A 6,000-nucleotide genomic window follows, 5' to 3' on the forward strand; every position below is an offset into this window, starting at 1 on the left:
TAATAATGATTAAGATCTGGAGGAATGGAAATCCAGTATAGGTTATCCACTCATTATCAGTGACGTCCCGTGGGGTTAGGCAGATTGAGCGTCGCTTGGGGGCGGCAGTTACTCGAAGGGCGGCAAATCGAGGAGAATCATTTGGAATATATAAAAGTAGCTACCCAAACTTAGTTATAACGAAAATATCTTTCCAGTAAAAAAAAAATCAGATCACTGGTTTTATCGGGTTCACGATATCTGGTTTACTTCCGTTGCCCTTCGACGTCCTTGGTGATCAGAAATGACACTTGCAGATTTGCGAATAATTAGTCTGATATTTTGTGAGTAATGTATCCATACAACATATTTCTTAAATATTGGACTCATGAAAGGATGATAAAAATATTGTATAAAAAATGAGGCGGCTTTTTCGCGCTGCCTAGAGGCGGCATTTTATCTAGGGACGTCACTGCTCATTATCCAAGCATTGTTGACAATTTGGAGAGGATAGTACCTACATAATCTTCAGCAAATCCAAAAAACACAGAGACATGGAAGTCAATAATTGTTTATGCATAACTAGTGAATTAAATATCTATTAATGGAGACGCCCTTAGACACAGAATCTTAATATTTAGTACCTAGTAACTATGCCTAAACTATTACTGTAAATTAAAAATATATTTTCCCTCAATATCAGCGTTTCCGCCCAAATCAAGAGGCTTGTTTTTCAAGAAAAAGATTTTTCTCTCTTTACTTCCCTAAAATTATACTTATAAGTAGGTAGATACCTACCCACACAAATCCCAAACTCAACACCGTACCAACAAAAGGTACCGGAAGAATTCTCAAGATTTGCAAAACGTATGATGTTTTAAATTTAGATAACAGATAAAAATGGGGTTTTCAAAGTAAAATTATTATAAAGGACACCATGCCCAAATAAAAACGGATAACTACCCTAGGTAATATATGAACGTGCTGGCAGGTTCGGATCCCCCGTTTCAAAATCTTTGCGTATGGCATATGCCATCGTTGAGTGTTAAAAAACAGTAATGAGTTATGTTACTAGTATTTTTGATGCCTGGATCGATGTTTTCTCTCTTCATTTTAAGATTCTGGTACTTGGATACTTTTTGATGAAGCGACCACTTCATAGACTGCATAAAAAACCGCCACTACAAACTATTTGTCAGGACTGTCCTAGAGTGGGTACCTAATTAGGTACATAAAGTAGGCAATAATCAGTGTAATTTATTATCCAGTATCAAAACCTATAGTGATCTACCACACTCTCTCATTGTCATGCTTCAACTTAATCAAACAATAAGGCGTTACAAATAAATAAAAACACTAAATTTGTCTTTCACCACTACACAAAAATATTTAATTTCCCATTCGACGTTTGGTTTTCTTTTGGGCACTATTCTCTTACTATAAAAAGAGCTTACTGCGTGACGGTAATGGGAAACTACATCTCAGTTTAAAGCGCGAGGATTCATATCTTCTATTCCTTCTACTCCTACGGCAAGGGCGTGAGTGATTTAATACGAATCAACTGGTACGAAAAGGTCACGCGATTTCCCTCATTGTTAATTTACGTGTTTACGAATCGTTGGTCTGTGGTGCGATTGATGCGTTAAACATACCTGCTGACAGTGGCGAAGAGTGGAGATATGCTGTTAAGATCCGCCATCAATGTTGCATACTAAACTTCATTACTCATAGGTACCTAAGTAGGTACGTATTTATTTTCATTGAAATAAGACTACAATTTACAGTTGGTGTAGGTTATTTTTTTAAATTCAATTAAACCCTGCGAAAACCAAGCCATAATAGATAATAGTCAAAAAATGTCTACAGTAGATAGCTATAAAATATTTTAAATTATGCAATTAAATCATAGTAGGTAGGTACCTACATTACTTTGAATATTTTATAGTCATTGATAGAATAATATTGTTGGCCGCGTAGCTTAAGCGTTGGCCTATAGCGTCGTGGGTCCCGGTTTCAAATCCTGGGTCTGACAGGTAGGTACACATATTGTTTTTCACAGGGCTTAATGGATTTAAAAAAAATGAACCAACAATATGTGTAATTTACTGTATTCTTAATCCAACGAAAACAAATAAGTGTGAATGAAAAGGTGTGCACAATTTTGTCATATCGCCCAAAATATACCAAAACTATTATGGTTTGGAATAGACAGGGCTTAACTGATTTTTAAAAACTAACCAATACAATCTGTAAATTATTGTAGTTCAATAAAAACAAACACGTATGACTAACAAAGTTTAATGTGCATTATTTATGGCCGATCTTAACAGCCTACATCCACCCTTCGCTACTGTCTGCTGCCTATACTTATGTGAATAAACCGAAGCGAAAGTGTAAGGAAACCAATCAATAGAGGTGGTATGTATGCGTGAAATGGGTTGATCTACAATCTACATCGTTTAGCGTAATAATAATAATATGAGAGAATATTAATTATTAATAATCAGTATTCATTGAGGCAGTGTGGTGACTTTCCGAATGCATAATGGCGACAATATCCATTTAACCTATTCAAATTTGAGTCACCTACGTGAAAATGAAGCGAGTTAGTTATTCAAAGTGGCCATTAGGCGTGAATAAATACATGTCGCTAATGTTTACAACAAACTTTTCGGTGTAAACATCAATCGTATTCATAGCGCGACGATTTGCATATTAACTTTGTTTGAAACTTTGTATAGGTATCACAAAAATTAGCACAAATTGCGATCCGTAAAAAGAACAAAATCGAATTATATGGGTGTGGGGTACAAACTGCATCACATACCAATTACCTATGTAAATATGCATAATACATTAAATATTTCAACAATGCGAATAAATTATTATCGTATGACATTTAAAAAATGTAATTTTATTTAATATTAGTCACAGTAAAATATTAGTATAAAATTCATGTCTAAATAAAACACGGTTCTTGTCGGTTTACATTTCACAGGAAGCCAGCATCAAAGAAATTTTGAAAATAGTCGATATACTGGATTATTTGTTAGGTTAGGTTAGGTTTTCATTCTTGAAGTCATGGATTTTGCCAAAATCAGCTATGAAAATTGAATTAATGTTAATATTGCATCTAATAAAATAATTGGAGACCGTATAGTGTACGGTTATGTCTTTCCGATAGAAAGCTCACGGTGAACTGTGCCACGGTGAATTGTTTTACGTACAATTTACATTGTAACTTCGAACTGAATTTGTGTTGATGTGGAAATCGTAAAAAACTCCACTCGAGAGAATATTCAAAATCTTTAGAGATTCTTAAATCTTAAGAATAGAAAAATAAGATGTCCAATAAATATAATGCATACTTACTTAGGTATGTAAGTAGGTACCTTATCTGTCTATAAATCATGCAAATTAATTGTAACAATTACGTCAACCGAGATATTTCAAATTCCGCCAATAGATTAAAGAGTTTTTCAGAATGGGGCGTTCTGTGTTTCCCGATCGAAATTGCTGAAAAAATTAGGCGAAGCTCTTTCTTTACAGAGTTTGTATAAAAATCAGTGCTCCAAGTAGTCGAATTTTGCAACCACTTTCATACGCTTGGGCTTTATCTATACTTATACAAAAACATGTTTGGTATTTATATTACCAAATGAAAAAATACATATAAAAAGCGGACAGTGCAACAAAAAAATGGACATTCAATTTAGAAATCATGACGAATGTTTATGTCAGGTTGTCAACCTAATCACACAGTCACAATGATGTTAACTTACCCAAAATAGATAGGTACTAATAGGCCATCCATAGACTGAAACCGTATGAGGTTTAGAACCGTGTGCCATACTAAACTTATGATTTTTGTTCATGGAAATATATTTTCACAAATTAGGTATATTATAAGCATCGGATCATAATATCCTTTTAGGTATACCATACACTTACACTTACGAATTTAGTGAAAATATATTTTCATGAACAGAAATCATAAGTTTAGTATGGCACACGGTTCTAAATCTCATGCAGTTTCAGTCTATGGATGGTCTCTAAGTATAGATTTTTAAAAAAGTAGTTATGTACTTGCCAACAATGAATTCTTATTGATAAATTCAAAAAAGAATAAACATTCTCATATTATCAGTAACGGATATCCATGTAAATAGCAGATGGAGCGGTCTCTTTATCAGAAATTAGTATAGAAATATTTTAAATGATCCGTACTTTTTACAATAGGTGTAAATAATTACAAGATAAAAAGAACTTTTTATATACAACGTTTTTAAATTTCCTGTTGAATTATTATGCTCAATATGCTCAAACTTATACTTATATGAAGTAAATAAAAAAAACAAACAAATATAGAATACTGAAATGTCATTTTGATTTCCATAGTAACACACGTATATATTAATAATTTAGTTGCTAGGATCACCCACCTAGCAACCAATAATAGTGGATTGGATTACGGATTTCTTCCGAAATAACTTTTCATACAAAACAGAACTGAAAATGAATTCAAATCTACTTAAAGATGGCTAAAAGTTTTAAAAGAATGCATTGGCATCGTGTTCTGATATATTCTAAAAGTTTCAAATATCTAGCTAGTCGGGAAGTTAGTTAAAAATCGATTGCGAGATTTGTACCGGACAAATAAGAATACGAGCTAATAAAAACGTTGTAAAAAAAATCAATGTGAATCTAATTATACTATAGAACAACAATCAAATTTGAGTGTAAAACATCTGGTTATTGAACTATTGCTATTTTAACACTCAATAGCGTTTTATTGCATAGTAACATTTTTTCAATGAGTAATCCAAAACTGTGCTTCTTATAGTAGTTCTACGTCTCAAAAGTGTACAGTGAATGTAATGCGTCAATCCTTCAGTTCCAGTTATAAAGTGTGATAAACTTATATAATTTTTCCCCAAAATTTTCCTTTATGTCGAACGATATTTTGCTGAAAAATGATAAAAGTCGTGATATCATCTGGCAACCCTGCAGGATGTCCACGTCCATCGAGGTGATAAATCTTGTTGCGGGTCACACATCAGGTCGAAGCACCTTCCCACCGCCGCGGGCCGGCCAATAGCAGCCTCCACCATCTCCCATACTCGAGAATTCTGGTGTGATTTCTTTTTCTTGTTTCTATCCGGCCAGCTCCGACGCGCGGCCGCGGGTCTGCAAAAAAAATCGACGCCGCCCTGAGGAAAACACACCGTTGAAGACAAAAAAAAACTCATTAAATAATATACCTACTTAATAATGGCCGCAGGATTTAACTTTCAAAATGTCTGTTGATACAAAGGCTTGTCACGAGTGAGTCGATGAATCACGAATGAATCCCTTCAACGTATGAAATAATATTAGATTGATGAAAAACACAAAGAAAACGTCATTATAAACACTATTTAATTATTATAAACGAAAAATGGGTAGGTAGGTAGGGACCTATATATATACTTATAAGTATATATACGTCCCTATCTTATATAATGTATAAGTAAATAGCACCTACAGTGATACCCCAAGGAAATACACAAATTGTGTAGGTGGCATAGTAGCATATACACCACAGTGAATGAAGCCTCTTTTTGTGAAAATGATTTCCTACTCGAGTTCGTAAGCTAATATTGTAAATAATAGAGTCTTTGGTGATAAATACAATCGGGAAGAGGTACCTACAGCCGCAAGGATTAAATACCACCATATATACCCACTCTATGTTTCAAATGGGGGCGCGGGATGTGGCGTTGGACCAAGGTAATGTGGGTGATATTGTGCCTGTCTTGTGTTTCGAGACTGAATCTTGGACATGATTAAGTAGTAATAAAAAGTAATCAATCATGTTAGCTTCTAGATGGAGGATATGGGCTGTTACATTGTGGATATTATATTAATTGCCTTTTAACGAGAAACGGTTGCTTGCCATTCGCGACTGAATACTCCATTAAAAAACAACATACCTAAATGGTCGCTCTACCAATTCGTGACACCGTGAGTGAAATCCAAGCG

Source organism: Rhyacophila brunnea, unplaced genomic scaffold (assembly GCF_057557595.1).
Source record: "Rhyacophila brunnea isolate RB1 unplaced genomic scaffold, BYU_Rbru_1.0 scaffold_1, whole genome shotgun sequence".
Taxonomy (NCBI): Eukaryota; Metazoa; Arthropoda; class Insecta; order Trichoptera; family Rhyacophilidae; genus Rhyacophila; species Rhyacophila brunnea.